This window comes from Mus pahari, chromosome 16, assembly GCF_900095145.1.
Source record: "Mus pahari chromosome 16, PAHARI_EIJ_v1.1, whole genome shotgun sequence".
Classification (NCBI taxonomy): Eukaryota; Metazoa; Chordata; class Mammalia; order Rodentia; family Muridae; genus Mus; species Mus pahari.
The window spans coordinates 12,317,835-12,329,162 of NC_034605.1; the positions used below are offsets into that span (position 1 = coordinate 12,317,835).

At 38.8% G+C, this 11,328-nt stretch overlaps 1 pseudogene; it reads left to right on the forward strand.

The window, feature by feature from the left end:
• The first annotated feature begins 4,208 nt into the window (after positions 1-4,208).
• Positions 4,209-10,063, forward strand: LOC110334247 (annotated as a pseudogene).
• Positions 10,064-11,328: the final 1,265 nt, after the last annotated feature.

Consider the following 11,328-nt stretch of genomic DNA (forward strand, 5'->3'; position numbering starts at 1 on the left):
CCTTGGTCTTGCAAACTTTATATGTCCCATAGAGGGGAATGCCAGGGCCAAGAAGTGGGAATGGGTGGGTAGGGGAGCAGGGCAGGGGGATGTTATAGGGGACATTTCAGATAGCATTTGAAGTGTTAATGAAGAAAATATCTAATAAAATAATTAAAAGGAAAATAATGTAAAAAAATTTAAAAATATTAATAAGAAAAAGGTATTAGCCATTTTAATTATATTAATTTGGCCAATCCATTTTCAGCAATCTTAGAATTGGGCCATGTTCAAAGTGTTCAATGGTCACAGATTTCCTTATGATTCTATACTAGATTTAAAATTTTAAATACTTTCATAAAATGATTCTTTCTTTGTAAAATAGCCTTCAGTGACCATTTCTAAAAATTCTCAGTAGATGTGTTTTCCCCCTTCATGTTGTTCAGTTGGCAGCAGATACTTACAAACTGCATTCTTTTATATCTAAAAGTTTGCATGATTCTAACAGTTTCTGCTTCTGAAAATGTAGCATCTTTTTATCTCTACACTTCCAGGACTCTGATAATAAATCAGCTTACTTAGAAAGTCTGTGTTTTGTCTGTTTTTATATAAACTAAAGTATCCAGTTTGCTGTTCCAAATACTAAGAGGTAACTTTTTTTCATTAAGTTGAACAAGTTTTTTGTTTTGTTTTTTGTGTTTTGTTTTGTTTTGTTTTGTGTTGTTTTGTTTTCGAGACAGGGTTTCTCTGTGTAGTCCTGGCTGTCCTGGAACTCACTCTGTAGACCAGGCTGGCCACAAACTCAGAAATCTGCCTGTCTCTGCCTCCCAAGTGCTAGGAGTAAAGGCGTGCACCACCACTGCCTGGAAAGTTGAACAAGTTTTAAATGAAAAAAAAAAACAAACAAACAAAACGAAACAAAAAAAAACAACAACAACAAAAAAGAGCATTAAGTGCCTACCAACCAAATGGAATCCACCTAGTTAAAGAACTCTAGATGCTGGAGAAGTATGTGATTACTGTACATATATTCAAGAACCTTTAACAGAAAACTTAAATTATTATCACCAGAAGAAAAGGAGGAACTAATACAAAGACTTTGTTCCCTGGTAAAAAAGACAAAGGTCAAAAATGGAAATAATTACAGTAAGGCAAGTCTTAGCCTCTAGATCTATGTGGGGCAAGAAAATGCTGATGATAAAAGTCTAAAGCATGTTCTCATGTTTATGGATGAATAGCATATGATGTTTTGCAACCACTGATATTTCACCCAGTGGTATGCTGGCATGGCTATCAACCTGTACCTGAATCTGTGTACCATCACTAAGCTGGTTTGGGCTACCTGATATTCTACATGCATGGAAGTAAGGGCAACGGTCTTGAGGATGGTTAATTCCCAGTTAAGTAAACCCAAGTATTATTTTCTCTCTATTCAGGTTCTGTTTCCAAATTTAAATAAACCAGTGGTTATTTTAAAATAGCATAGTCAATACACGAACCTCTCTCTTAAGTAGGCACTACAGTAGAGACCCATTGCATACAATCATGAAGAATGTCTATAAATATTTATGTTCTATGACTGTTCAAATGTTTGTACCATGTTCATTTTCTTGATATGATTATTGATCTTTATCAATGAATACTGATATAGAACATCCTGGTTCCTTTCAAAAATCCTTATAATGATCTCTCAACCATGTGGATTCTATTCTTTTACAATTTCAGCAAATGCCCTTTTCCTTGAATGCTAGAATCCATGAACCTATTTCAGAAATAAGTTCAATGGAAAACTGAAAGCAACTGCTTCTGGTCAACAGCAGAATTGCCACCACAACAAACTGACACCTGAAATGTGGTATCATTATATCTAATTGGAGCTGTGAAAGACAACCAAGTGTTATCCAATGATACTGCAAACTCCTGAGCCATAAACTTGAGATCTGGTGATGTGATCTCAGACCACAAACCCTGCCAACTGTAAGGCTTCTAGACTGCATTATTTCTATTACACCTAGATTCCTTTAGGAGGGAAAAGACACACAGATAGACTCAGGTTATAGCTGTCCATCTGACTAATGTTCCCTGTGACCACAAAGAGACGGGGAGTGGTGCTTACCTCTGGAGAGATCGGACATCAGCTAATGAACCTAAGGCAGTGAGTATTCTCAGGTAACATCCAGTTAGCTCTCTCTTCTGCAAAGCAGGTTTCTGTCTTGATTTGATTTCGGGTCTTTCTTAACATGAAGGGTCCAGAAGCTGAAAATTTTCCACCCCTAGCAAGTTCCCAAGTGCAAGAAGTAACTTTGTGGGCTCTGTTGAACTCTTGGCACATGCTGGCACTTTCAATTCCAAAAGAGATCCAATAGCATATATGGACAGATCTAGATCTAATAGCTTTCTGCACTGCCTACCATTCACGCAACTCCAAGAATATCATCAACATGTTTTATAATTTGTCTTTGCTATTTGGTTTTCTTTGAAATGTGGAAAGGATGGCAACAATGGTCAGGTTATTGTTAAACAAGATAAATGCTTATAAATTATAATTTCCCTTAAAACATTTTTTAAAAAGCATGTTAACCGATAAGGCACAATGGGAAGGAAAAAGAAAAAGGAAGGTTGCTAAGGAAACGGTAGGTTTTTCAATAAGCTTTAAAGAGAGCAGGCAGGTAAAATGCAAGAAAACCAACTATGCAATTAAGTTCGCTCACCTTCAAACTTGCTAGTCCTATGCACTACAAAAAGTAATGGGTCCTATTTTCTTATCAGTCTCAGGCCTGGATGAAATAATTAGTGAGATCAGACTTAATGTGCACCTTTGGAAAAGCCATGTAATTCTCAAACTAAATGTTGGCCACCCTTCATAAATACACATTTAAAAACAAAAGCTTCTTACCCTTGTTTTTTTTTTTCCTAACATATTTACCAACAAACTAGGACCTCTTAAACTGTCTCTGCTCTGGATTTTTTAAACTAATTTTTGGCAGTGTTTCTTGTACTCCAGTTTGTCTTCAAACACAAGATGTTTCTTCTGCTCAAGTATCTCCAAGTCAGTGTAATTAAAGACACATTGAAACATTTCTAGTATACGTGGTGCTGGGATAGATTCCAGGACTTCATGATTGCTAGACAAGCATTCCACAGACAGAGTTCTATTGTCAGCTCCTCTTCTGACTATATTACTAAACTGTAAATATTTTGGAGTCTGGAAAAATGGGCGTTAGCTCCATTGATAATCTACCTACACCTTCCTTAAAACTTACTTCACTATCACATCTAGTTTTTCCTCTATTAGACAATAAGTGAGAAGTTAAATGAAACATTTACTTCTCTGAGAATTGGTGGACTGACTCCCTATATATAATAAGCATTCCCCATTCTTTATGCATTATTTTGCTTTGTTTGTTTGTTTGTTTCAATGAAAATAGTGAAGTAAAAATTAGTTTTCATCCAATAAATACAAATTATTTCATTATGATGACTCATAGGCCCTTAGGAAAGAGAAGGTTATTGATTGAGAAATCATAGAAAAAGTAGATCAAGAGAAACACAGAGAAAACACAAAAACAAAGTAGAAGGAACAGGGAAAGGAAACGATAAGGACATGGAAGTCAGGAGGCATGTGTTCATGTCAGGTCAGGGAACACGTAAGTGAATTAACTAATAAATATGGTTTTTGGGAAGTAAAGTCCTGGAAGAATGGAGAAGTGAAGACTGTTACCCAGGTGAATAGAGAAGTTAAATGGTACATGGGAGAGGGACCCTGAAAACCCATCAAACTTGATTCATTCTAGCAGTTTTATAGGTCCAGAAGAGGGAGCAATAAAGCTGTTGTGGTTGATATCTGTAGAGACACTTCATAGACTAAATTTTCTCTTATATCTCACTTAAAACATTTTTTGTTTGTTTACCTTTGCTTGTATAAAATGTTCCAGTGTGTCTTCAGGAGTTGTTTTGTTGGGTACAGGGCCTCTTTCCCACAGGTTACTGAATTTGTCCCCCTGACAATCCAGGGAACTGGGTGAGTCTCTGACAAGGATGATTTATTCCCTCTGCAGTCTGTGCCTGTGGTCTCTGTTACTACATTATTGGAGTTCACCACCCAGGCCCCAGGCCCCTTCTCTACTCCCACTTTGTCTTTCTACACAGTCCTGTGTAGCGACACAGGATTCTAGGTCAGTGTCTCTGAAGATTTCTCCCTTCCTTGTCTTGGTTTCTTACTGGATGCGATGGCTCCACCCTATTCAAACAAGGTACGTGCAATTTCAATCTGACAGTGTCATGACATTGACCACTTTGTACTCACATTTATAGATTTTGTTGTAGAGATTACATTTTTATCCCTGTAACAAAAACCATCTACATTACATGGCTGTGTTTTTATAAAAAAATATTTCATTATGTTCAATACATATCACAGAAATCAAGGTAGGAAATTTCCTCAGCTGCAGACTCTGGCATATGCTAGTGCCAGTGAAAATGGCACTATGATAATGACGCCATATACAATAATGAATCCAATAGTGTTAAGGGCTTATATTAAGAGAGGACTATAGATTCTATTTCATTTAATGTTTTTATGGAATTACTCCGCAATAGTTTCAATTCTTTATCAATGATAGGTTAGTAATTAATTAAGAAAAGGTTTAAATTTTTTAAATTACATACAAAATAAAGATCACATACACTTTCACAGTAAACACTACCTATATGCTCCATGTGATGTGTAGAAAATTCTCATTTCTTCTTTTCAGAAGAGTGAAACTACAGAAATACACCTGGTGGCGTTCTTTAAAGGTGTGGTGTGTGAAATCATAGGTGGCAGACAGGTGTATAGGAAGCCATTGATGATGGAGAGGCAGGTCAAAAGTAAGATCTCAAGTACAAAATAGAAGTTAATAGCAGTAGGGGAGAGGAAAACTAGCAAGTGTCCATATAGGAGAAGCTCAGGTAGCACAGTGTCCAGAGATCCACAACAAGAAAGAGCAGTTATAATAGCCCAACCATGGTAGAGAAGCTATGAAAAAGTAAAGACCAAAGACTGTGCCGTCGAGAGGAAAAGAAAAGAAAACAAAACCTCAGGGAAGACTCTTGGCTTCTATACTAACACAATGAGGAATGAAAGTAAATCTGAGAAGAAGGAAGACCAAGATACTTCATTCCTCCTTAGAATGGGGAACAAAATACCCATGAAAGGAGTTACAGAGACTAAGTTCGGAGCTGAGATGGAAGAAAGGACCATCCAGAGACTGCCCCACCCTGGGATCTATCCCATTAACAACCACCAAACCCAGACACTATTGCATATTGCTGGCAAGGTTTTGTTGACAGGACCCTGATATAGCTCTCTCTTGTGAGGCTATGCCAGTGCCTGACAAATACAGAAGTGGATGCTCACAATCATCTATTGAATGGAACACAGGGACCTCAATGGAGGAGCTAGAGAAAGTACCCAAGGAGTTGAAGGGGTCTGTAACCCTACAGGAGGAACAACAATATGAACTAACCAGCACCCTCCAGAGCTTGTGTCTCTAGCTGCATATGCAGCAGAAGGTGGCCTAGTTGGCCATCATTGGAAGGAGAGGCCCTTGGTCTTGCGAAGCTCAGTACAGGGGAATGCCAGGGCCAGGAAGCAGCAGTGGGTGGGTTGGGGAACAAGGCAAGAGGAGGGTATAGGGGACTTTTGGGATAGCATTTGAAATGTAAATGAAGAAAATATCTAATAAAAAATTGGTTTTGAAAAAAGAAAATCAATCAACCTGATAGAGGTGGAATCAGAGAGAACAGAAGACAGAACCATGAGATGACACTTTTGTGTATCTACAATGGAAAACTACAATCATATGTCAGGAAAGGGGAGATTTTTATGATTTTAGAAATAGTAATATAGAGAACTCTTCTCTAGTCCTACTGATGCCCACCCCCCCACACACACACACATACACTATAAATGTGAAGAATGTGGACATTCATAAATACCTTGGAAGAGAGTTCTGAGAGATCTGGACATACACAGGTATGTCCATCACAGAAAATGCGAGATGCCATTCTTGTCCAAAGTGAATTGAAAAGGGTCTGTTGGGGAAGAAATGTTGACCTAATTGTGTACAGAACGTGACTGTGTTAGGCTCAGCACAGTCTCAGCATGTTTCACGTTCAATGTATTTTCTTGGCTCTCAACACTGATTCCTCTTCTGTCAGGCATAATGAAGGCACTATTACCCAAAGCATCAGGGTCATTCATGTTTCTCACCATTTCTCTTTTGAGAACAGGAAACAAACTGTCCATTAATTTCACAGTGCTGTAACAAATTCTGTGCTTCTTTCTGTGCACTTCTCAATCCCTACGCCCCTTTTATTCCACTGTTTGCCCTTTAGTCACCCCTTCTCTCAGCTTAGAAAATCAAACACTTAAATTTCCATTCTCGTCAAATTTGTAGTGGGATGACCATTAGTTTGTTTATTTGTAAAGTGAATTTATATTTCAAACCTTTATTCTTTGACATAAAAACAAGGAGCAAAATATTCTTGTTTCTGGGATTATTATTTAAAAACGAAACAAAAGAGTGCTTTATGGACTTGATGATTCTAACCACAGAGCCCAGTAGCAAGGTCTTGTATTCTGATATATCTGGAATGATCCAGATACTTAGGTACTTTTGTCATTTCACACATCTTGAAATAGTCATCACATGGTAATCTCAGTATCAGACTCATTTTTTCATTAAAGTCTTGTTGAACATATTTATTTTAAAATAAATATTACATTAAAGGAAATATGTACAATATTTAGTCTTTTCATTTTCGTATTATCTGATAGACCATGGCAAAGTGTCATAAACATCTTAGAGGAAATTACTCTCTTTTGGAGATTGGAACAGTCGATCTAGATTGATTAAAGTCCAGTGCCAAAACCAGAGTCCTATTATAGCAATTATAACTTATTTAGGTTTAGCATATTTATAACTGCTCCAAGCAATGAACTTTTGGCTCAGTTTCTTTGCCTCTACCCTATACTAAGTAGGTTTGTGTAATATATATATATATATATATATATATATATATATATATATATATATATAATGACTTACAGGCTGAAGCCCAGCTAAAATAACAATGACTGGAACAGAAATTTCAAGAATCTAGTATTTGCTCAATCAACAAGGCTGGATATCTCAGATGGTCTTTAGTATATGCTGTAATCCCAAAGAAGTAAGTAGGTTTTAATGATGTACTAAAAAGGTAAGGGCAAGCAGGAAAAGATAATTCACAGGTATGCCCTCCGTTTCTGGATTGTAGTTCATTCCAGATGTAGTCAAGTTGATAATCAAGAATACGTTTCACAGTATATATATATACATATTATCTTTAAGTATAGCTATATCTACATCTCTATTTATGTATTTCTATAGATAATTGTAAAGGTATGTATAAAATATAAAATAATAGGTATCCATATATGAAAAACCCAGGCAGCATAATGCCCAGATAGCTACTCCAAGAACAGCAGTTATTAAATGCCAAACACAATGGAGTAGCTATGAAAAGTAAGGACCAAAGACTAATGTCAATATTTAAAAAAGAAAAGACTTCCTAGTGGCTATCCCAGTTCCCCATCGCCCACTGCTACATATTTCTGTTCAATTTCATGGCCCTCTGCCCTTCTCTCTCCAGTCTCTTCCCAAACCTGATCCTGCCTCCTCTTTTTTCCCTCCCTACCCAAAAGAAAAAAAATTACTGATTACTCTAGCCAAAGCATGTTAGCAAATGAAGAGGGAATATTAATCTGATTCAGGTGGGAGCAGAAAGAATGGAAGGCAGGGTAATGAGATGTATTTTTTCTATATGTACAATGGTAAAGAGAAAGTTGAATGGAAAGGAGGAAGTTTTATTTTTTAATTTTAGTAATAGTAACATACAATGTATCTATCTCCATATCTCTATTTCTATCTCTCTATTTCTTTCTCTATATTGATAGCTTCCCATTTATTTTGAGTTGTACTCCTTGATTTGAGTACTGACTAATATGCACCCTATTCAGGTAATGCGCTGTCACTGAATGGAGGGCACTGGGTGACTGGGGATGGAGAAATGATTCAGTGGCTAAGGACACTTTCTGTGTATAATTATCCAAGTCTGTATACTGGCACCCATATTAGGGAAATGCAAATCCAAACAACCCTGAGATTCCACCTCACACCAGTCAGAATGGCTAAGATCAAAAACTCAGGTGACAGCAGATGCTGGCGAGGTTGTGGAGAAAGAGGAACATTCCTCCACTGCTGGTGGGATTGCAAGCTGGGACAACCACTCTGGAAATCAGTTTGGCAGTTCCTCAGAAAGTTGGGCATTGTACTACTGGAATATCCACTCCTGGGCATATTACCAAAAGATACTGCTCCAACTTGTAAAAAGGACACATGCTCCACTATGTTCATAGCAACCTCATTTATAATAGCCAGGAGCTGGAAAGAACCCAGATGTCCCTCAACGGAGGAATGGATACAAAAAAATGTGATACATTTACACAATGGAGAACAACGCAGCTATTAAAAACAATGAATTTATGAAATTCTTAGAAAAATGGATGGATCTGAGGAATATCATCCTAAGTGAGGTAACCCAATCACAAAATAACACACATGATGTGCACTCACTGATAAGTGGATATTAGCCCAGAAGCTTAGAATACCCAAGATTCAATTTGCCTAGTTGGTCATCACTGGGAGGAGAGGCCCTTGGTCCTGTGAAAGTTCTATGCCCCAGTATAGGGGAATGCCAGGGCCAGGAAGCAAGAGTGGGTGGGTTGGTGAGCAGGAGGAGCGGGGAGGGGTAGGAAATTTTCGGAGGGGAAACTAGGAAAGGAGATAGCATTTGAAAGGGAAGAAAGCTAGACAGTTATCAGACAAGAAAATCAATGTCCACCGACCGGGGCTGAGCTGACACACCCAGGTTCTAATCTTTGGTACTACCAGAACTGCTCTTCAGAGACCTCACCCACCCCCACCCCCACCCCCAGTCCACTGCCCCCAGCTCCAGGAACTACCGATTCTCCATGTAGCGTGTCTTCTCATTCCTCCTCTTCTGTCTCCGCTCTCTCCCTGTCATTTGCCAAGTCCCCTGTGAACAGTGACTTTAGCTTCCCTCCTGATAAGGAGAGGGAGGGCAAGAGCACCCATGACCTCAGGGCAGGCACTGTGGAACAGAGAGCGAGAGCGGGTTCCAGGCTCATTCCAGGCCCTATCCATTGCAGACATAGACCCAGGGTTTCTAGTAAACAACATACAGCACCTCATCTGGAACAGCAAGGATCTGAAGTCAGAGACAGTCAAGAGACAGTCAACTGGAGACAAGTCTAAACACCTCAGGATGTGCTACAGAGGGAGATCTGCTCTTTGCTCAAAAGTGTAAAGAACTCCAAGGATTCATGCGGCCCCTCACAGACATATTGCATGGACTACAACATGGGTCGGTTTGACAGAGGATTAAGTAGCTTCCAAAATAATGTAGCCATGGACTGGGGCCAGTATATCGTGGGTGTTTTACAGAAGCCTCGGATGGGAGAGTGTTATCTAGGAAGCTTGCTGCAGATGTCAGAGATGCCAAAGACTTGGTTTCCTCGTAAAGCTGTCCAGCAATCATCCTTAAGAGGTAGCAGGCATCAGATAAGCAAGCACTTTCCTAGCCACCACAATGATTCAGGGGCTTCTTCTCCCACACCTCTCATAGAGAAGATGGGCCAAACACAGCTGGGACATTTAGTTTTGAAACCAAAGCAGCTTTGACATCTCACAGGATGGCTGGCTATGAATCTCACCTGGATTCATGGCACTCCAATTTGTAACCCTTCCTGTAGGGACTGAAGCCAGCATTGTCCTTCAGAAAGGAGGTCAGTCCTTCCCCCCACTCTGCCCCAGCCGCTCAGATCCCACCAACTGCACTGTCTCCTGTTAGCCCTGGTGATATGAAGTAACTGTCTGGCAAGGAGCCTCCTTGCCACATTTTGCCAGTAACACTGTCATCAGAACTGGAGTTGTATGCTTTGACTTCCTGTCCTACCTACCACATTCTGAGAGATGACTAAAGGACACCCCAAGACCACAGATGATTAGCCATCCTCCAGTTACTCCCGATTCTCATCCCTAACCGAGGCTCTGCAGCTGTCCCCTGATTTCCAGTTTGTGTAAATATATGTTTATGTGTATTTGTTTTTACTTTTAATGTATTTATGGTGAGGAAAAACAAATCCTTTCTGATTAAAGAAATTGTTTTTTACTTAAATAAAAAAGAAAACTAATGTCTTCCACTAACCTTAGCATATGTATACAAACACCTTCCCAACAAATGCACACACACACACAGAAAGAGAGAGACAGAAAGACAGACAGACAGACAGACAGAGATAGAGATGGAGAGAAACACACACACACACACACACACACACAGAGAGAGAGAGAGTTAGAGAGAGAGAGAGAGGTATTTGTCTCAAGTGAGGAGTGACATACAATTTTTTCAGTGTGCAAATCCCAAACTTTTCTTGTAAATAAGGGGAAACAAGGTCTTTGTTTCCTCCATTAAAACTGGTTTTGAGAATGTGAACCTGATTTTCATAATACATTTATAAATTTATTCTCAAACCTATTGGAACAGTTGTACAAAATGTTTTAGAATTGCCTCTAATCATTTGAGTTGACAGAAGACAGACAAGTATAATGGCATAGGGTGGCAATCATCTACCTTCCAAGAAATGTGGATAGAATCAGAAAGGGGGTTTTATTGAGCAGAATGTAAGTCTGAGGTAATTTAGAGCCAGCGTTTCTCAGCGCGTGTAATGTTTTAATCCTCAAGCTTTATGATACATCTAGAAGGAGCTCATTCAGCATTAGAAGAGATGCCACCCAGGTGTGTCTGTCCTCAAAAGCTATTCTATTGTGAATGACAACTAATTTTTCAAAGAGCATCAATTTTTGTGATCCTGAATTATTACTCTATAGTTATAAATGTGTTTAAATAAATCTCCTGACCAGGTCTAGTTGGGCATGAAAGACAAACAGTTGCAAGGAATAATTCGAGGATCTTCCTGATATAAAATCATCTTCTCTGGCTTGCTGCTTGAAGAAATTACTTTATATTCAGAGCTGATGATTTCCTTGGAAATATAAACTCTTTTATAGTTAAACCTTTTCTGCCTGGGGCTCGTTCTTAGTAACAATGCCATGCCTTGGGGAGAGGGCTCACTGCATAGAACATGCTTAGTTGCTAATGCAAAACAAATTGTTTTCTGTATTTTACAAACTCCTCACTCAAATATAAATCTTCTACTCATAAGGGACATTTTTATCAAACATT